This window comes from Eptesicus fuscus, chromosome 21 (genome assembly GCF_027574615.1).
Source record: "Eptesicus fuscus isolate TK198812 chromosome 21, DD_ASM_mEF_20220401, whole genome shotgun sequence".
In the NCBI taxonomy this organism is placed as follows: Eukaryota; Metazoa; Chordata; class Mammalia; order Chiroptera; family Vespertilionidae; genus Eptesicus; species Eptesicus fuscus.
The window spans coordinates 42,036,755-42,058,782 of NC_072493.1; the positions used below are offsets into that span (position 1 = coordinate 42,036,755).

The 22,028-nt window shown below is 54.1% G+C and overlaps 1 protein-coding gene and 1 non-coding gene across 2 annotated transcripts in view; both read left to right on the forward strand.

Moving 5' to 3' along the window:
- Positions 1-911: 911 nt before the first annotated feature.
- The window catches only part of BICRA (BRD4 interacting chromatin remodeling complex associated protein), a 71,990-nt gene continuing 50,873 nt past the window's right edge, over positions 912-22,028 (forward strand). The window contains 1 exon segment of the mRNA XM_054711079.1: positions 912-1,211. The gene's annotated coding sequence lies outside the window, so the exon portion shown is untranslated.
- Positions 17,875-17,998, forward strand: LOC114227390 (small nucleolar RNA ACA64). The gene has a single exon (XR_003613434.2). It is a non-coding gene; the product is annotated as a small nucleolar RNA ACA64 (small nucleolar RNA).

The following is a 22,028-nucleotide window of genomic DNA, read 5'->3' on the forward strand; positions in this document are numbered from 1 at the left end:
AGTCACGGATTTATTGAACACATGTACTGAGCAGCTTCTGTGTGCACGGAGCTGTTCTAGGCCCTGGGGAGACAGAAGGGACCGAGGGACCCTAAGTTCCCCTGTGCGCCCCAGGAGGGCAGGCCTGGGCTGATCTCCGCGGGGCCCTCGGCCCGGCACGGGGCACACAGTAGGCGCTCATCAGGCATTCCCTGGATGAACGTGTGAATCTGTGTCCCGCCCGCGAAGCTTTCACGGCCAGGGCGGGAGGAAACGGACCCAGCACTATCGCGGCGACCTGGGTCCGGGACTCCCACCAGGCCGGCTCTGCAGCAGGGCCGACCCGTGTCCCCAGCGCCCTCCGCGAGGCCGTCGCGGCTCGGCAAAGACCGACTGGGATGCGTCGTGGTCAGCCAGCCCGGGGTCTCGGCCAGTCGCCCCAAAGCCCCCGCCACCTTCCACCTCATGGCGAGGACTCCCGGCTCCTGCGCGGTTTCACAGGCGAGACCTTCCCCTCCTTCTCCAAACGCGACTCCCGCTACCTTTTCAAACCACCGCGTCTTCCCGCCCGGCGACCCTCGCCCGAGTCGGGGGGGCGCCCCGGGCGCACGGCGACCCCTTCCCAGCCGGGCTGGGCGCCCGGGACCTGGGGGCGCGAATCCCTCTAACTCTCCCGCAACGCCGAGCGTCGCGAGAGGCGATCGCCGGACTCCACCGGAGTCTGAGAAGGCGCGCCCCCAAACCCCCGGGACTGGGGCTGAGGAGGGGGCGGTGCTGGAGCGAAGGGCCCCCTCCCTGGGCGACCGCAGCCTCTCATTCGCTGGCGGGCCCGCCGCTCGGCGCCGGGAGCCGGGGCCGGTTCGCCGGGAGTGGGGCGGGGCTTCCCCAAGCCCCTCCCCCAGCGAGGGCGGAGGGAGGAGGAGGAGGAGGACGAGGAAGGGGGGGCGGAACACAAAACCTGTAAAGGTTTTTTTCTTTTGCATTTAATTAAAAATAATTTTTTTTTTTTTTTGCAAACCCGAGGGGTCCTCCCCGGAGCGGGCGCGGGGCCGGGGCTCCCGGGCCGCGGCGCGGGGCGGCGGCGGGGACCCGGCGGAGGCTGCCGGGCGGCCGCCATGCGATCAGGCAGTGCGCTGACCGGCCCGGCCGGTCGGCCCCTTCTGGGTCCTCCCTGTGCAGCCCGTGCGGGGCCGTCTCGGAGACCCCGCGCCGACGGCTGCTCAAACATCAGGGTGAGTTTCTCACAATGTAGCAATTTCTCTTTAAATCTCTTAACTCTCTCTACCTGCGAGTCGGGGCTGTGACAGGGCGCAAAAGCGAGGGGGGAGTGGGGGTTGGAGGCGAGGGTGTGTGTGGGGGGAGCCGGAGCCGGGGCCGAACCCACCCCCCCGACACTCACACACTCAGCCCCCCAACCGGGGCGCAGCGTCCGCTGCCTCCTTTTTTGCTCGGCGCCCACCGCCCCCGGCAGCCCCCACCCCCCGCGCCTCTCCTACCACCACCGCCGCCCCGATCCTGCGGGGACCCCCCCACCCGGCTTCCCTGCCCGAACCCGGCGCTCGGTGCCTCCCGGCCCTCCCGCCGGCTGCCGGGGATACAATGGAGCGGCGGAGAGACGAGACCTAACGTTCCACGGGGGGAGGGGCGGGAGACCCCCTCCCCGGCCCGCGGGCTTCCCCCCCTCGCCCTCCCCGGCCTTTCGGGGAAGAGGAGGGCAGCGGGGCAGCGGACGGTGATTTCCCGGCCGGAGGCGGCGAGACTTCAGCTCCCCTTCTCGCCCGTCCCCTGCGCCCCCTCCCCAAGTGTCTCCCGGGGCTGCCGGGGGGAAAACGGGGCCCCCGGCCAGCTGGGGAGGGATGGATGCGGAAGGAGGCCCCCGGGTCTCCCCCTCCCCATCGCCCCTAAACAATGAAAGGAGTTGACTTGGTCCCCGACCCCCGGCGGGGAAAGGAGCTGACCCCCTCCCCAGCGGGCTGGCTGGTCCCAGAGGGGGCCGTGGCGGGGGAGTGAGGAGGGAGGTGAGCCTTACCCCTGTCACCTCGCGGGGTGTGGGGCGGCCCCCCACCTCCACCCCCTCGGCCCGGGAAGGGGAGGCACCGGGCCCAGCCCGGGCACCGCGCTCGGGTGGTGACCTTTAGACAAAGGCAGCCCTTTCCCTGGGGTGAGCCCGGGCGAGCCGGGCCCCTGCGGAGGGCCGCCTGGCCGCGGGCACCGGGAGGGAGGGATGGAGGAGGGAGGAGGGATGGAGCCATCTGGTTTTCCCATCCCTGGCCGCCCCTGGGCTGCTGCTCCGGCTGCTGTCACGGGCGGCCGCGGGGAGACAAGGGACCCGGGCTGCCCAGGCCTTGGTCCGCGGCCAGCGGAGAAGCGGGCGAGGAGCCGCGGGAGGGTTCGGGCTGGGGCGCGGGCGCCGGCGGTGATTGGAAGGCACGGCGGCTCCTTCCTCTCCGCGCCCCTTTGTTTTGCTTTGTGGTTCTGAGCAGCTGAGCTTCCAGGGAGGTGGGGTCAGAGGCCGCCGTGTCAGCTCCTTGGGGAGGCGGAGGGTGACAGGTCCCGGCCCTCCGGTGTCCCCGGACAGGGGCTGCAGTCCGGGCCCAGCCCTCCTCCGTCCGTCCGTCCGTCCGGACTGGCAGCCCCTTTTGTCACAGCCCTCCAATGGTGTAACAAGGATCTGGGTTTGTACTGAGCGCCTGCACTTCCCTCACATCTTCCCGAGGGCGCTTGTTCTGGGAAACAGTTTGTAGAAACACCGAGACACCAAGGCCTGAGATTTGTAAGTTCCGAGTGCTCTCAAACCCTCACCTGCGCGGGGGTGGGGGTGAGGCTGAGTCAACTCTGACCTCAGGGATGGTGGGAGAACCGGGGAGCTGACAGCTCAGGAACTACTCCCTGCCCGTGTGCTGGTGTCAGGTGGGACTTAGGGGGCTCATTGACCTCCCCCGCCCTTCCCCATAGCTCCCCGACTCCTAGAGGCTGGAAATAAGCTCGTCTCTCTACCCAGGCAGCATGAGGGCTGCTGCAAATGGGAGGAGGAAGTAGGGACTGCTGTTAGTCCATTTTGCAGGCAGGCTAATGGAGGCTCAGAGAGGTTAAGTGACTTGCCCAAGGTCACACAGCCCCAATTTGTAGCCCTCTCGGGTTTCTCCAACTCCCTTCAAAACCGTTGGGTCCCCCTGTACCCCTCTTTGGCACTTGGTCCCTTTGATTTCAGTTGACCTGGGTCTCAACTGTAGTCAATCCCTGGACGGAGCTGTCAGAGTGCACCTGGACGCTGGGCTGAGGGCGGGGTCATGTCACCTGTGGCCCAGCATGTGCCTGTGGGAGCTGAGAGTTGGAGGTGTGTGAGTCAGGGGAAGGGGGTGTCCCAGGCCTGGCTGAGCTCACCCAGGAGCCAGCCCACTGCCATCCTCTTTCACCCCTGAGCCGGGACTTGCCCTGGCTTGCTGCTCCTCAACCCTGCGAGGGAGGGAAGCTGAGCTGTTGGTTGGGGACCTGGTTGTCACTCTGCCCTGCGGCCCTCCGTGGCACCTGATGCAGCTGGCAGAGAGCGTTCCTGCCCATTCTCCGCTTGGCCTGGTGGCACACGCCTGCTCCCAGTCTGTTACCTTGGGGAGGTCATTTCACTCCCTCGTCCTCAGTTTCCTCATCTGCAGATGGGGATAACGGCAGTTCCCTTAGCTGACCTTGAGGGGGTGAACGTGTGTCCAAACGTTTTATTTTTATTTCTCGTTCAGCGGGTGGGATGTGGCATGCCTGTAGGGTGGGGAGGATTGCCTGGTGCTGGGGGTTTTACGGAGATCACACAAGGTGTCCACCCCTGAGGATGCTCCTGTGGCCGCCGAGGCCCGCTGTAGATAATTCCGCTCCGGTGACGTACCCCTGCACCCGTCTGACCTGGGCCCGCCCCCTTCGGCATTCACTGGTGCCGAATCCACCTTTGGGGGTCCTGGGTCACCTCCCTCACTAGATGAAGAAACTGAGTTCCGGGGAAGCCTGGGCCATGGCTTGGGGTTGGGGCAGGCGGGCTCCATGCTTGTCAGCAGAGCTGGGCAGACCACATTTTGAGGGAGCCCCTGCCCCCCAACTGCCGTCCTCTCCTTGATGTGCAAATGTCTTCCTCCGGAAGATGACCTGTAGGCCTCTCGAGGCTGCGTGGTTCCTGAAAGTAGGAATAGATTTCCTTTGAGGTGGAAGCAGGAGGAAGCCCCAGAGGGACAGGCCTATGCCCTGCCCGCCTCCCCTCCGACTTCCTTCCCAGAGGCCTCTGGGGCATTCCCTGGGGATGTGGGGTCCTCTTCCCCTTCTCAGCTCCAAGAGTCTGTGGAGGGGCCTAGAGGTCAGCGCCAAGCCCTGGGGCCGGGGTGGTGGGGGTGGGGGTGGGGGTAGGGACAGGGGAGGGAGGGTGTCCCCCAGGTGTGGGGAGGGTTCCCCGGGTCCAGCCACCAGCAGAGTTCCCGCCAGCCTTCCCAGCTCTCCCTGTGGCTGCCTTGACTCCTGGTCTCAAGAATGCGGAGGGCTGCTGGTGGGAAGTTAATTGGAAACAGGGAAGCATGGCATTCCTTCCCAGCCGGCCTGGGCTTGGAGAGCAACCGAGGGGCTGCCATCCTCCCTCTCCTGCCCTGCAGGGGAGAGGGCGGGGTGGGGGAGGGCGGGGGGGCGTGGTTGTCTGGCCCTGGGCTCTTAGTGCCTTCCCCCCACCAGGCACTCTCTCTCTCAGTAGAAACAGTAAGTTCCTGAACTACAACATCCACGGTGGGTGTCGAGTGTTCCCCCTCCATCTGAAAGAGTGGCCCCCCACTTATTCACTGTTCCTACCCGGTTCGTCCCCTCTCTTTGAGGGCGGAGGGCCTGCCTGAGAGCTGGCTCCCCAGCCTAGGATGCGTCACACGGGGGACACATGGGAAATGTTTACTGGAATTGTCCCCAAGGAGCCCCTCCTCACTCCTTCTCTAGGCTTCCCCCTGCCTGGAGTCCCACCATTAAAGGTTTGTCCCCACTGACTGACGCCTTTGTGTCTGGGGCCCTGTGAGTCTCCCCAGTGGGGAGAGAATGTTTTCCAAGACATTTCCAGTTTTGCTGACAATTCGTTGTGTGTGGTTTGTGTATTCATGGTGGTGGGGGGTCTGTTGGCAGGAGAAAGCAGGGGAGACTGCCTTTGTTTCCTGAATGGTTTCCAGTGAAACTTCCTGAGGGCCTACTGTGTGCCAGGGCCCCGGGGCTCAGTTAGGTTGTTGGGACCCAGTCCAGGAGGAGGCGAAAGGTTCATGTTGTTTTCAGGGCTGGATTCGCCGTGTGGGATTTGACAAAGTCTGTCGGGTAGTCTGTGAGTCCCCCAAGGAGGAAGCAACTTCTTTCTCTCCCCCGTCTCTCTCTTTTTTTCTTTCTAAGCGATACAGGCACGTGGGACGCATTCAAAGGAGTGCGTCTCCGTCTCCATTTCCACTGGCGTCCCTGGGACCCCGGCTTGCCTCCCCAGGCGCAGCTCCTCAGTTCTGATGCTCTGTACACACACACGTACACCTGTGTGTCTGTCTTTAAACGTGTGTATTGTGCGCAGACGGTGGCACGCTCTTCCCATCATTCTGCCGGTGGCTTTTCCACCTCAGCTGCCTGGGAGACACTCCTGTGCTGTGCACGGAGGGTTTCCACGTCTTTTTCTTGGCTGCATGGTATTCCGCGGAGTGGGGGAATCCTCCTTGACTTGACATACGTGCACGTGGAGATGTTTCCAAAAGTTGCAGCGCGCGGAGAGGGAAGGCATGCGTCCACGTGTCTTATTGGGACATGGACCCACCTGTGGGATCAGCTCCTGGAAGCGGGGTTGCTGGATTCTTAACCTGTCACCTGTCATTTGGTCACCCCGAGGAGGTCCCGTGGCAGCCGCATCTTGAAGTCGTCCCCCTTCCTGCTCAGTTCATCCCACTTGACCATCCCGGGGGTCTCGGGGTCCTGTGACCTCCTTGCCTGTTCCTCCTGCCTGTGGCCTGCTTCGTGTGCTTGCCGGTTGGTGTGGAGGTCAAGAGCGTGGGCTTGGGAAGCCAGCTGTCTGTTGGTTCGAATCTTGGCTCTGCCACTTGCTGGCTGAATGGTTGCAGCCAAGAGGCTTGCTTCCCCTAGGCCTCGGTTTCCCCCCTCTGTTAAATGGGTTCATCTCAGTACCTACTTTTGGAAGGTTGTTGTGAGGGTTTACTAACATCCATGAAAAGTTCATAGGTAGCCCGGCCAGCGTGGCTCAGTGGTTGAGCATCAACCTATGAACCAGGAGGTCATGGTTCGATTCCCGGTCAGGGCATGTGCAGGAGGCAGCCGATCAGTGATTCTCTCTCATTGATGTTTCTGTCTCTCCCTTCCTCGCTGAAATCAATAAAAAAATATATTTTTTAAAAACGTTCATAGGTAGCCATACAACCGGTGGTGGTGTTGTCTGTCATTCTTTGTCCGTTCTTTCTCCTGGGGCCTTTTCAACTCAGCTGCAGCGTGAACCCCCTAAACTGGCAGGCATGGGAGGGAACGCTGGCTCTTCCACTTCATCACAGCATGACCCTGGGCCAAGGGATGCCTTTTCTGGGTCTCAGTTTCCTTGTCTGTAGAATGGACTCAGGCCGGTTCCCTTGTAGGGTCTGCCGGGAGGGCCTAACGAGGCAGAGCTCTCCCAGGCCGGGCCTGCCGCTGAGGTCGCTGCTGTTTTCGCTGTGATTACTGTCCTCCCAGGGGACCCAGGCCGACTTCTCCACTCTGAAAGGTCCCCATTGTCTTCCCCAAAGGCACATGGGAACAATGTTGGCATTCTAAACTGGACGGCACAGAGCAGGCTGCTCTGGCGTGACTCTGGAAACAGACAGGGCTTCCCTGCTCTGTGCCTCAGTTTCCTCATCTGGAAAACATGGGAATAACAGGAGACCCACCTCAGACGTGCTCACGGGTGTGCAAAGCCTGGCATATAGCAGGGGCTCAAAAACTGTTAGTGGGATTATTATTATTGTTATTATTATTAAGAGAAGTAGCAAAGTCTCCTGTGAGATCAGACCCATGTTTTTATTGCCTTCCCACCCCCCCCACCCCCCAAAAAAAACCCTAGGCCAGTGGTCGGCAAACTCATTAGTCAACAGAGCCAAATATCAACAGTACAACGATTGAAATTTCTTTTGAGAGCCAAATTTTTAAAAAAATATATATTTTATTGATTTTTTACAGAGAGGAAAGGAGAGGGATAGAGAGTTAGAAACATTGATGAGAGAGAAACATCGATTCAGCTGCCTCTTGCACACCTCCTACTGGGGATGTGCCCGAAACCAAGGTACATGCCCTTGACCGGAATCGAACCTGGGACCCTTCAGTCCGCAGGCCGACGCTCTATCCACTGAGCCAAACCGGTTAGGGCGAGAGCCAGATTTTTTAAACTTAAACTTCTTCTAACGCCACTTCTTCAAAATAGACTCGTGCAGGCCGTGGTATTTTGTGGAAGAGCCGCACTCAAAGGGCCAAAGAGCCGCATGTGGCTCTCGAGCTGCAGTTTGCCAACCACGGCCCTAGGCAATCAATGTTGGCATTTTATTTATTCTTAATGATTTTGAGATCGAGAGAGAAAAACATTGATTTGTTGTTCCACTTATTTATGCGTTCATTGGTTGATTCTTGTATGTGCCCTGACTGGGATGAAACCCACAACTTTGATGCATCCAGACCTTGCTCTGACCAACTGAGCCACCCAGCAAGGGCTCAGGGTTGGCATTTTAAATGGAGGCCAGGTCCCAGGCAATCAAATACCCTTGGGGTCTCCGTTTCCTCGTCTGTAACAGAACTTCCCTCACGGGGTTGTTATGAGATTTAAGGGAGTCAAGATGTGGAAAGCTTTCTATTTTTAAAGATAACTTTTTCAAAATTTACTGATTGTTTTAGAGAGGGAGGTAAAGTGACTTGTCCAAGGTCACCCAGCTAGCTGCTGGGAGAGCAAGGATTTGAATCCAGGTGGATTCTACTGGTTAATTCAGACCTACACAGCGGGCCTTCTGTGTGCCTGGCCTTAGGCCTCTGCCCTCAGGGACAGGGCAGGAGGTAAGCCGAGTACACACCCATCCTCCCTGCAATGTGAGATCAGTATCTCCATCAGCTGGGCTGGTGGAGGCTGGGAGGAGACATGACTTCTGGGGTATGTTGGGGCATCAGGGCAGGCTTCCTGGAGGAGGGAGCTTCTGGGGCAGGCTCTGGATTCAAGGCCATTCCCAGCAGAGGAGCGTGGGATGCACTTCACAAGCCCGTCGACGCTTCATGGGGAAGGAGGGCCTGAGACATGGAGGCTGGGAACTGGGGTGCCGTGGTTTTGCTGATGGGAGGAAAGAGAGAGGAGTCTAGGATGACCCAAGGTCATTGGCCTGAACAACTGGCTGGATGCAGCTGCCCTGTCTGGGGACGTGATAGAGCGCTGGTAGTTTGGGGAACTCAAGCCCCAGAGAGCAAAGCTCTAGCACCCTCCTGGCTGGTGGAGGAATGCGGAGAGGAGAGAGCTGGAGAGCGAATGAGTGAACTGTAGGGGTCTCAAGTGCGGGACGGTGGCACTGCGTGATAACTGAGCCCCAGGGATGGGGATGAGTCCCCAAGGAGAGGACAGGAGAGGGTTGAGGATCAACCGAGGTGGCCGCCCCTGTGTAGAGCGGGAACATCTCTGACCCAAACAGAGAAAGAGAGGGAGGAGGGGCAGGGTCCTGCACGGTCAGCGTCCCTGGAACAGCGTAGGGGAGTTCGAGAAAGGCTGCAGCTTAAATGGACTTGAGGTCGGGCTTCCTGGGTTGGAAGCAGCTGTTCTGGAAGCAAAGATGTCCTGGGTTTGATGGGTAGTGGGGGCAGGAGCCAGACTGGAACGCAATGAAGAAGGGGAAGGATGGCCCCATGGAAGGAAGGAAGGGAGGAGGGAGGGAAGCAGGGAGGAAGGGCAGAAGCGGGGAGGGAGGGAGGAAGGAAGGAAGGAAGGGAGATATCTTGCTGTCCTCTATAGCTCCTTCATGCTCAGGTAAACATCTAACCCTCACCTCTCAGACAGCACCCCTCCAGTCTGGCCTGGGCTTATCTCCTTGACCTCACCTCTCACCTTTAACCTTGCCTTCTCCATGCACCACGCTTGGTCCTTCCTCCCCACGTTTGTCCTTGCTGTGCCCTCTGCCTGCAGAGGTCTCCCCCAGCTCCTTCCTGTCTCACAGGCCTCTGCCAGGGGAGCCTTCCTCATTGATCCTGTCCAGCTTCCTTCACGTCCCTTAGTGCAGTGGTCTGCAAACCGCGGCTCGCGAGCCACATGCGGCTCTTTGGCCCCTTGAGTGTGGCTCTTCCACAAAATGCCACGTGCGGGCGCGCACGTCCAGTGCGATTGAAACTTCGTGGCCCATGCGCAGAAGTCCGTTTCCGGCCTGGGCGAGTCTGTTTTGAAGAAGTGGTTCTAACACCGAGCTACACTCAAGGGGCCAAAGAGCCGCATGTGGCTCGCGAGCCGCGGTTTGCCGACCACTGCCTTCGTTTATTCCTGAGACAGAATTCCTCCCCAGGACCTGACTCAGAATAAGCTCGTAATCGGCAATTTAGTGCGTAAATGAGGGGCCAGGCGGCCTTTGCACAGGTGGGGAGGAGGAGAGCACACGAGATTGGGTTTTCAGGATCTGAGCAGGCTTACAAGCTCAGGAGAGAGAAGGAAAGGAGTGAAGGAAAGTTCTGGAAGAGGCAGCACCAGGTTGGCCCCAGGAGTGTGAGGAGGTGAGGAGGCGAGGGGAGAGGCATGAAGGTAGAGGAAAGGTGTTTGTGCGTTTGGGAAGGAGTTCAGGAGCCAGCGTGGACCTGCTGGGAGACAGGAAGAGAGGGGACTGAGGGGGGCCCGGCGGTGGGGGCAGGGGAGCTTGCAGCCCACCCTCTTTCGGCCTGAGGGTGACAGGATGCTGGGGTTCACCGTTTGAGAAAAGAGGTGTCAGGTCCTTTGGGGAATCTGATCAGAGACTACAGACCTTCTTCCCGGAGAAATACACACTGGGCTCTCCCCAAATCTGGCAAAGGATCTCGGGGCGCTTGTGGATCCGGTTGAGCTTTACATAGATTGTGACCATAGCGACGATGATAATAATAACAGCTAGCACTGCCCCGACACTGGTCTCAGCGCTTCCTAAGCACTGACTCATCCACTCACAGAAGGACCTTCGGAGGTAGGTGCAGTGAGCATCCCCCTTTTACAGGTGAACAAACTGAGGCACAGAGCTGTTAAGTGACTTGCCCAGAACCGCACAGCTGCTCACTGGTGGTCAGGCCGCAGGCAGAACCTATAAAACCTCTCCACTTCCTTGTTACCGGAGCCACAGTGAGAAAGCCCACAATCTGGAAGCCGCCCTCACCCTTCTGCCCCCCACTTTGGTTTGGGATCCAGCTTGGGTCTCAGCTGAGCTCAGCAGGGTGCCGTCCCTCCTTCCTTTCTCTTTGACCCTCCTCTGTCTTCATTAGCATAACCGGGGCCGCCCCAGCTTCCCCCAGACCAGGAGGATGTGTGTGAGTTTGTGAGCTTGTGAGAGCCTGGGTGGGTGACAAGCTGGTATGAGTCAGCAAGACCTAAAGGATGGGGTGAGGGGTCAGGACTCCCAAGGCGCATCTGGCTTGCAGCCGGCTGAGGGACTTGGAGCAAGGGCCCGCCCCCACCTCTCTCAGCCTCAGTTTCCCCATCAGTGAGAGGGGCCTACTCCCTTCCTCTTGCAGGTCAGCGAGGTGACATCGCGTGTTAACAGAAGTGCTGCATGTATGGCACTAACTGGGACCGTGTTTCAAAATTCAGACTATTTCGGCACAGGATGGTGGGGAATGCCTAGCAAGCTCCCTGGCCAAATATACTAGGATTTCTGCAGCAACGAGTATTTCTGCTGCTGATGGCCTGTGGCTGGTTTTTTTTTTTTTTTTTTGAGGGGCCTGTGGCTATTGACACTGAGAGGGCTACATAAGGATGGTCATTGCAGGCTGGGTCTGTCCCCGAGTGATTTTTAAAGACTGAGGGAAAAGGATGGTTTTTAGAGATTTTTGGAGGTTGGGACGGCAGATATGAGGCCTTAGATTTATCTAAATTACCTAATGATGGGAATTTTGTGGGATCTTACTTGAGATAATGTGCTGTCAGGTGCCTGGCATATAAGCACGTTACAAATGCTAGTTGAGCCCTAGCCGGTTTGGCTCAGTGGCTAGAGCGTCAGCCTGCGGACTGAAAGGGCCGGGGTTTGATTCCGGTGAAGGGGCCCATGCTTGGGTTGTGGGCTTGATTCCCAGTAGGGGGGCGTGCAGGAGGCAGCCGGTCGATGATTCTCTCTCATCATTGATGTTTCTCTCTCTCTCTCCCTCTCCCTTCCTCTCTGAAATCAATAAAAATATATTTTAAAAAAAGACAACAACACACTTAAAAAAAATAAAAGGTAGTTGATCACTCTCACTGTCATTGCTATTATTGTCACTAACCAGCTTTTAGTCTGCACCCACTGGTGCAGACAGCAACCAACAGTTTCTCAAACTTGACCTGGCCACAGATTCCTTGGGGGCCTGTTGAAGTGTGGGTTCTGACTCAGTAGACCTGTGGCTCAGCGCTTCTAAAGGGCTCCCAGGTGAGGCCCCTGCCGCTCCGGGACCACACATTTGAATTGCAAACGTGATTTCCCCTGGGTTTCCAGTTGCTTCAGGCGCCCTGCGAGTCTGAGACTTTGGGTGCCCAGGCTAAAATAAGATTCCTCAGCTCTTAGCTTCCGGTTTGCTAATTTGAAGGAAGGTCTGTATTAATTATGACACAGGAAAAAGAGTCATAAAACACTATAATTCTTTTCACTGTCCCCCCTCCCTCCGTAGAGGGGACCTCTGTGGGAAGTTTGTGCTGTATTCTTTTTTTTTTTTTTAATTGCCTTGAGAGAGAGAGACATCAATTTGTTGTTCCACTTATTGATTCGTTGGTGGCTTTTAAAAATATATATATTTTTATTGATGTCAGAGAGGAAGGGAGAGGGAGAGAGAGATAGAAACATCAATGATGAGAGAAAATCATTGATCGGCTGCCTCCTGCACGCCCCCCACTGGGGATCGAGCCCACAACCCAGGCACATGCCCTTGACTGAAATTGAACCCGGGACCCTTCAGTCCACAGGCCGATGCTCCATCCACTGAGCCAAACCAGCTAGGGCACTGGTGGATTTTTGTATGGGCCCTGACCGGGGATCGAACCTGCAGCCTTCGCGTATTGGGATTACACTCTAACGAACTGAGCTACCCGGCCAAGGCCAATTGCATTGTATTCTTTCAACCCCCTTTTCTAGGCATACTTTTTTTTTCCTTGGAGCATACATACCATATGAATTCTTCTATCCTTACTTTTTAACTTGAACAAATGCCTTCGAATTATTTCCATGTCAGCAATCTAGAACGTTTCGGTATATGGGACAACGCTTCAACCAACTGAGCCACCCAGCCGGGGCAGTCGTCCATAATTTATTTACCCTCTACCTTATGGATTTTTTTAAGTTTATTTCCAGTATTTGCTGTGAGCCTATATGCGTCTATATATATATATTTTTAAATATGTTTTATTGATTTTTACAGAGAGGAAGGGAGAGGGATAGAGAGTTAGAAATATCGATGAGAGAGAAACATCCATTAGCTGCCTCCTGCACACCTCCCACTGGGGATGTGCCTGCTACCAAGGTACATGCCCTTGACCAGGAATCGAACCTGGGACCCTTCAGTCCGCAGGCTGACGCTCTATCCACTGAGCCAAACCGGTTAGGCCGTGTCTTTATAGTTAGTGTGTCTCTTGCAGATAGCATATGGTCTGACAGTCTCCATCTGACGATTAACATGTTAATATTAAGATCATTGCTGGCCAGTAGAAATAAAATGCTAACCATTTATGTTCTTTGAAATCTTTTAGTAGCCTCAGTAGAAGCAGGGGAAATGAATGTGGATCTATTTATGTACTCTAACATACCCGAAATACTATCATTTCAATGTAAAAATCATTACTGAGATGTCTTATAGTTGGTTAAATACACATACCATGAAATTCACCAGGGTCGATGCGGTGACAGGTGTATTTGCAGTGCTGTGTAAGTAGCACCACAATCCACTTCCAGAGCTTTGTCGTTCCGAACGGAAACTCGACCCACTAAACATACCCTCTCAGGCCCTCCTCTGCTAGTAACCTCTATTCTGCCTTCTGTCCTTATAGATTTGCCGCTCTAGGCGCCTCGTGTAAGTGGTATCACAGTAGTCATCCTTCCGTGTCTGGCTTAATTCACTGAGTGTCATGTCTTCAAGCCTCTTCCGTGTGGTAGCATGTATCCATGCTTGGTTCCTTCTCACGACTGAGGAATATGACATTGTCTGTACATCACGTTTTGTTTATCCACTTGTTCGTCGGTGGATGCTGGGTTGTTTCCACCGTTTGGCCATGGCGAGGAGTGCTGCTTTGAACATTGGCATCGAGTCTGTCCGGGCCCCTGCTTTCAGTTCTTTTTTCTTCCCTCCCCCGCCCCCCCCCCACATGTTTTTATTAATTTTACAGCGAGAGAGGAAGGGAGAGGGAGAGAGAGAGAAACATTGATCGGCTGCCTCCTGCACACCCCGTCCTGGGGATGGAGGCCAGAACCCAGGCATATGTCCTGAATGGGAATCGAACCGGGGACTTCTCGGTGCCCGGGAGGAAGCGCAACCAACTGAGCCACACGGGCCAGGACTCCGTGCTTTTGGATATAAACTAGGCGTAGAATGGCCGGGTCATATGGCAATTCTGTGTTTAGCTCTTGGAAGAACTGCTGTTTTGCCCAGTGGCTGCACCATTTCACATTCCCATCGAGCAGGACACAAACAAGGGCTCCCATTCTCCACACCCTCACCAGCACCTGCTACACGGCCGTTGTTTTTCCTACACGTAAGTTTTCAAAATTGGTTGTACGTTTCGCACTCACAGCACATCTCAGTTGGACCAGCTGTGTTAAAGTGCTCGGGAGCCCTAGCCGGTGTGGCTCAGTGGATAGAGCGTTGGCCTGTGGACTGAAGGATCCCGGGTTCGATTCCCGTCAGGGGCAAAGGCCTGGGTTGTGGGCTCCATCCTCAGTAGGGGGCGTGCAGGAGGCAGCCGATCAATGATTCTCTCTCACCATTGATGTTCCTATCTCTCTCTCCCTCTCTCCTCTCCAAAATCAATAAAAATACATTAAAAAAATAAAAAGAGTGCTCGGGAGTGGAACTCCTTGCTGGAGAGCGCTGGCTCAGACCCTCAGCTGTTCACCGTGTTACTGATGCGGCTGGATTTAAATCTTGCCTCTTGCTGTTTGTTTTCTGTTTACGGCCCATGCTCTTTGTTCCCTTTTTTTCTCATTTCCTGCCTCCCTTAGATGAATTGAGTAATTTAGTGTTCCCTCTTACCCCCACTGTTAGCTGATTCACACTACCTCTTTGTTGCTCTAGAGCAGGGGTGGGAACCCTATTTGCTCCTAAGGGCCATTTGGATATTTATAACATCGTTCGGGAGCCATACAAAATTATCAACTTAAAAACCAGCTGCTGTGTGTGGTCAGACGTTTAATTAACTCACCCCGAATGCCCTGGCAGGGCCAGGCCACATGATTTCTCGGGCCTTAGACGGCCCTTGGGCCGGAGGTTCCCCACCCCTGCCCTAGCGGTGCCATTCTGCATCTTGGACTAGAATTGGGGCGTGGAGTCCACGGGGAGATGGGAGCCACGGGGGGCTTTGGAGCTGGGGAGTGGCGCCACCTGACATTCTTGCAGCCACACCTTCCGTGGCTTGTGCAAGAGTGCCTCCACCAGCCAGATTCCTGGAAGGGGACCTGCTAAGGCAGAGGGAAGCCGCGCCGAGATGTGGGTGGGCCCTGCCAAATTGCATTCCACAAAGGCTTCCCCGTTCTCACCCCGTGCAAACAGCAGCCAGGATTTATTGAGCGACTGCTCCGTGCCAGGCCTGTGCCAGGCCCAGGGGACACTGGCCAGAGGCAGCCCGGCTCCTGCTTCCGTAACTCTCCGTCCCCGAGGCCCAGGGCAGCCTCTGGAGCTGCCTGTGAGCTCAGAGGAAGGCCCGGGTTTCAGGGGAACAGAAAGAGAGGCGAGAGGACACTCAGGTGGCGGAAGGAGGTGGCGGCTCCGGTGGCGTGAGAGGGGCTGGATCGGGAGGCGGACAGCCGTGGTCTGGAGGCCGCACGTGTGGGCGCCCCGTCCGTGCCGGACACAGGCGTGCGGCGGAGTAAAATGACTCCCTCCCTCTGGGCTTGTTTGGGGAGGAAAACAGCGCTGGGGTTGTTTACGTTATCTCCGCGGCCGATCGCCATCGGGAACGGGTCAGCCTGACCTAGGGGCTGCCTGACCCAAGTTTTGGACCGAGTTTAAGGCCCGTGTCAGATAAACTTCCTGGGCGAGCTACTCCGGGCCTCGGGTGACAGAGGGAAACGAACGGCAGGGCTGCCTCCCGGGACTGTGCCGGGGCTCCAGTCAGCGACCCGATGGCAGCACCGAACCCGGGACCCGCCTGGACCCTAGGGAGGCTCCGGAAAGGTTAGCTGCCATTATGGCTACTGCTGCTGTTCTCTCTGTCCGTCATTATTATTCATGGAAGTCCTCCAGGCAACAGCCAGATCCTCCCTTATCCCCAGGGCCGAGACCCCCGAGGTACGAAGTCAGTTTGCTCAGGCTCAGAAAACTGCAGAGCCGGGATTTGAAGCCGGGTTTGTCTGATCAAAACACCACCGCCACCACCAGTAATGGTCCCGCCGTGACTGGCCGCAGGGCCAGACCTGAAGCCAGGCTATTTATAGTCCGTCGGTGTCACTCTGCAAGTGGACGTGCATGGGTTTGGCTGCAGGAATATTAGGGTTTGATTACAGGTGCCGCCCCCGAGCCTCCTGAGGGTGCTCTGTGATGGACGCGGGCACGCCGTTACCCTGCACGGTGTGGGGCAAGGCTGCGTTCGGACACATCTGGGCTCCAGGGGTTTGGGTAAAGGATCCTGGACCCATGTGCGTGCAGATCCCGCCTCCCCTTCCCCACGTCCCCGGCTGCATGTTGCACACACCCGTTAGCATCCTCAGGTTCTCCGCTCCCTGCTGGACGGTTCGCAACGAGCCGCCTCGTCAACCCTTGATGGGATTGAAGGCGGGGAAGCTGGGTGGGCGGTAGGGGTGGGCCGGGGGGCTTCTGGAAACCTGTTCTCCAGAAGCCGGGAGCCTGGAGTCTGCCGGGCCGTGGCTGGTGATGAGGGAGGAAGGGGGAACGGGATGATGGGCCAGGAGCAGTGTCACGGAACCGAAGAGAGGCCAGGCCCTGTGGATGGTCAGGCAGGGGAATTAGGGGCGAGCGGGCCGAGGAGATTGTACTCACCCCCCGGCACAGGCATGTCTCCGGCCTGTACCACGGTGCCGTACTCTCCAGGGTGGTCTCCGAGGCACCCAAACTGTGTGTCCAGCACGGTGCTCCCCCCCCCCCCCCCGCCCAAAACCAAACCAAAGCTCAGCACATTACATCATCCTTGACTCCTCCCTCTCTCTCTCTTTCATTTTCGTTTTTATTTTTAAAATTTTATTTATTATTTTTAAATTCTCACCTGAGGACATGCTTATTGATTTTAGAAGGGAAGAAAGAGAGGAGAGAGAGAGAGAGAGAGAGAGAGAGAGAGAGAGAGAGAGAGAGAGATGAGAGAGAAACATCGATTGGTTGCCTCCTGTATGCACTGACCAGGGATCAAACCTTTCAGTGTACGGGACGCTCCAACTAACTGAGCCACACTGGTCAGGGCTCTCTCTCTTAATTTAAATTCAAAACTTTTTTATGTGGTAAATAACACAATCATAGGAGTTATCATCTTAGCCCAGGGGTCGGCAAACCGCGGCTCGCGAGCCACATGCGGCTCTTTGGCCCCTTGAGTGTGGCTCTTCCACAAAATACCACGGCCTGGGCGAGTTTATTTTGAAGAAGTGGCGTTAGAAGAAGTTTAAGTTTAAAAAATTTGGCTCTCAAAAGAAATTTCACTCGTTGTACTGCTGATATTTGGCTCTGCTGACTGATGAGTTTGCCGACCACTGGCCTAGCCCTTCAGACATGTACGGCTCCGTAGAGTTGAGTAGATTCACGTTGTTGTGTTGGCCACCTCTTCCTCGCTCCTGTGCACCTGTCGCCTCTGCCTAGAGGACGTCTCCTGAACCTGGCCTCATGTCCCCACCTCCACTGCCCCCTACGCTGGTCCAGCCCCTGCCTGGACCATTGCCATCTCCTCCTCCTGGGACACAATCTGCTCCTCTCACAAAGCCGGAGGGACCCTCCCGTAACCCGACTCAGCTCCTGATCCCTCCTCCGCTCAGAGCCCTCCCGAGGCTCCTGTCACTCAGAGTAAAAGTGAAGGCCTCACCGCGGCCCGGAACTCTGCTGTCCAGAGCAGTAGCCACTGGCCACGTGTGGCGCTTGGGCACTGGATGAGCTGTGAGTGAAAACTGCGCACTGGATTTCAAAGGCGTAGAATGAAGGGGGGTGGGGGGAGGAGAAATGTAAACTAACCTCAGTAGTATTTTTTTAAACATATTTTTTTATTGATTTCAGAAAGGAAGGAAGAGGGAGAGAGATAGAAACATCCGTGATGAGAGAGAATCATGGATCAGCTGCCTCCTGCAAGTCCCATTGGGGATCGAGCCCACAACCCGGGCATGTGGCCTTGACCGGAATCGAACCTGGGACCTTTCCGTTCGCAGGCTGACGCTCTATCCACTGAGCCAAACCGGCTAGGGCAATAGTATTTTTATATTAATAAAAATATTAACATTTTATAATCCTGATCGCATGTTGAAATGATCGTGTTTGCATATATCAGGTTACATAAAATATGTTATTAAAATTATATTATATATCGGCGTTGGTTGAAAATCACCTGTGGCCTTGGCCGTGACCGTGGGTGAGATTCGGCGCCCAGAGCCACCGGGGGCCTCAGCTCACTGTCCACTCGATGTGGGGAGGTGAAACCCAGGCCCCGACACGCGCCGCAGGAAAAAAAATAAAAATTATATATAAAAAATAGAGAAATATGCTAATTAACCGGGACGCCGGAACGGGTCCACTGGACAGGAGCAGTTGCTCGTGCAGTGTCGGGGGCCGTTGGGTCGGGGCGGCAGGGGCCTCTGCGCTGGGGGAGGGCCTGGTCAGCAGCCCCCTCGGCTGCTTCAAGCGCCGGAGAGGGAGGCAGGGCCGGACCGGCGACTCCTGGGTGGGCGGCGCTGGGCTCCTAGTATAATATGTATAAAGTCACCTATTCTTTCCACTAGAAATACGACGAGGCTCATGGCATATTCCTTTTGGACAGCACCCGTTTAGAAGGTTCCTCCTCTGTAGGGTGGTTGGAGCAGCAAATGAATTAACACAGCTAAAGCTTTTCGAACACTTCCTGAAACATCCAAGGCAACCTAAGTGTCAGCTGTTGTTTTTTTATTGCCGTAAAGTGTGCCTAACATAACATGTACCATTTTTACCACTTCTAAGTGTACAGTTCAGTGGCACTAAGACATCCGTAATGTGCAGCTATCACCCGTGTCCGTTGCCAGAATTTTGTCATCAGCCCACACACAAACTCTGTACCCATTAAATAATAACCACCTATTCTCCTCCCACCAGCCCCTGTGACCTCTCGTCTACTTTCTGTTCCTGTGAATTTGCCTATTGTAGCTACCTAGTGTAAGTGGGATCACACAGTAATTGTTCTTTTGTATCTGGATTACTTCACTGAGCATAGTTTTCAAGGCTCATTAATTTGGTAGCATGTCTCAGAATTCCATTTCTTTCTAAGAGTGAATGACACGCCACTGTACGGATATAGTACATTTTGTTGATTCACTCATCCGCTAATGGACAGTTCGGTTGTTTCTACCTTTTAGCTTTTTTTTTTCTTTTTTAAAATTTATCGTTGCAAGTATTACAGATGTCCCCCACGGACCCCCTCCCTCCCCGCTCCGGCCCCCTCCCCAGGCCTTCACTGAACTACTAGTGTTGTCTGTCCATGGGTTATGCATAGATGCATGTAAGCTTTTTGGTAAATCTCTTCTCACCCACCCCCACCCCCTTCCCTCTGATGAGATTCGTCAGTCTGCTGCATGCTTCCATGTCTCTGGATCTATTTTGTTTGTCAGTTTATTTTGTTCATTGGATTCCACATATAAGTGAGATCATGTGATATTTGTCTTTCTCTGACTGGCTTATTTCGCTTAGCACAATACCCTCCAGGTCCCTCCATGCTGTTGCAAAAGGTAAAAGTTCCTTCTTTTTTACAACTGCATGGTATTCCATGGTGTAAATATATCACAGCTTTAAAAAATACATATTTTTTTATTGATTTCAGAGAGGAAGGGAGAGGGAGCGAGATACGGAAACATCAATGGTGAGAGAGAATCAGTGGTCAGCTGCCTCCTGCACGCTCCCTACTGGGGTTCAAGCCTGCAGCCCGGGCATGTACCCTTTTCGGGAATTGAACCGTGACCTTCTGGTTCATAGGTTGATGGTCAACCACTGACCCACACCAGCCGGGCCACCACAGCTTTTTATCCACTCATCTACTGATGGGCACTTGGGCTGTTTCTAGATCATAGGTATTGTAAATTGTGCTGCTGTGAACATAGGGGTGCATGTATTCTTTCTGATTGGTGTTTCAGGCTTCCTCGAAGTGGGATCCCTGGGTCAAACGGCAGTTCCATTTTTAATTTTTTGAGGAAATTCCAAACTGTTCTCCACAGTGGCTGCACCAGTCTGCACTCCCACCAGCAGTGCACGAGGGTTCCTTTTCCTCCGCATCCTCACCAGCACTTGTTTCTTGTTTTATTGGTGGCAGCCATTCTGACAGGTGTGAGGTGGTTCCTTGATGTTATTTTAATTTGCATTGCTCCGATGATTAGTGACTTTGAGCATTTTTTCCTGTCTCTTGGCCATCTGTTTGTCCTCTTTGGAGAAGTACATATTTAGGTCCTCTGTCCATCTTTTTTTTTTTAAATTTCAATTTAATACAGCAAATTCACAACTCAGGGAAGAGCAACTGATAGACAGAAATCTGCCTCCTGCACATCTCCTACTGGGGATGTGCCTGCAGCCAAGGTACATGCCCTTGACTGGAATCGAACCTGGGACCTTTCAGTCCGCAGGCCGACGCTCTATCCGCTGAGCCAAACTGGTCAGAGGCATCTCTGTCCATCTTTAAATTGGATTATTTGTCTTCCTTTTGTAGAGTTGTATGAGTCCTTTATATATTTTGGAAATTAACCCCTTATCAGATGTATCATGGGCAAATATGTTCTCCCATACTGTGGGTTCCCTTTTAATTTTGATGCTGGTTTCTTTTGCTGTGCAAAAGCTTTTTATTTGGATGTAATCCCATTTGTTTATTTTTTTTTCCTTTGTTTCTCTTGCCCTAGGCTATGTATCCATGAAAATTCTGCTACGTGAGATGTCTGATATTTTGCTGCCTGCATTTTCTTCTAGGATTTTTATGGTTTCATGACTTACACTTAAGTCTTTTATCCATTTTGAGCTTATTCTTGTGTATGGTGTAAGTTGGTGGTCTAGTTTCATGTTTTTGCATGTACCTGTCCAGTTTTCCTAACACCGTTTATTAAAGACGCCGTCTTTACTCCAGTGTATGCTCTTGCCTCCTTTGTCAAATATTAACTGAGTGTGATGGTTTGGGTTGATTCCTGGGTTCTGCTGTCCCGTTGTCTGTATGCTGTTCTTGTGCCAGCACCAGGCTGTTTTGATTATGACAGTGGCTTTGTAGTGTAGCTTGAAATCCGGTGTGGTGATCCCTCCAACTTTGTTCTTCTTTAAGTTTGCTGTGGCTATTCGGGGTCTCTTTGGTTCCATATAAATTTTTGGAGTATTTGATCTATATCTGTGAAATATGCTGTGGGTATTTTAATAGAACTGCATTGAATCTGTAGATTGCTTTGGGTAGTATGGACATTTTAATGATGCTAATTCTACCAATCCATGCACATAGTATATTCTTCCATTTGTTTATATCTTCCTCTATCTCTTTTTTCTTTTTTTAAAATATATTTTATTGATTTTTTACAGAGAGGAAGGGAGAAGGATAGAGAGTTAGAAACATCGATGAGAGAGAAACATCCATCAGCTGCCTCCTGCACACCCCCTACTGGGGATGTGCCCGCAACCAAGGTACATGCCCTTGACTGGAATTGAACCGGGACCCTTCAGTCCGCAGGCTGACGCTCTATCCACTGAGCCAAACCGGTTTCGGCAGGGTTTTCTATGTACAATATCATGTCACCAGTAAAACTGCAAATGACAGTTTTACTTCCTCCTTTCCAATTTGGATGGCCTTTTATCTCTGCTTCTTGTCTGTGGCTAGGTCTTCCAGTATTACTTTGAATAAGATAAGAGTGGTGAAAGCGGGCATCCCTGCCTTGTTCCTGTTCTTAGGGGAAATGGTTTTAGTTTTTGCCCATTGAATATGATGTTGGCTATAGGTTTGTCATATCTGGCCTTTATCATGTTGACGTATGATCTGTCTCTTCCCACTTTGCTGAGAGTTTTTATCAAAAATGGGTATTGGATTTTGTTGAGTGCTTTTTCTGCATCTATTGATATCTTTTTTTTTTTTTAATCTTTTAGTTTGTTTATGTGATGTATCACATTTATCGATTTGCGAATGTTGAACCAGCCTTGCAGCCCTGGAATAAATCCCACGTGGTCGTGGTGTATGATCTTTTTCATATATTGCTGGATTGGATTTGCTAATATTTTGTTGAGGATTTTAGCATCTATATTCATCAGGGATATTGGCCTGTAATTCCCTTTCTTTGTAGTGTTGTTACCTGGTTTTGGAATTAGGATAATGCTGACCTTGTAAAAAGAGCTTGGAAGTGTTTCCTTCCCCTTGGATTTTTTGGAATAGTTTGAGGATAGCTGTTATTACTCTTATTACATGATCTGGTCCCTGGCTTTTTACCTAACCTCGTCTCCTGCTAACTACTCTCCCCCTCGCTGCTTCCGCCACGCTGGCTTCCTCACCT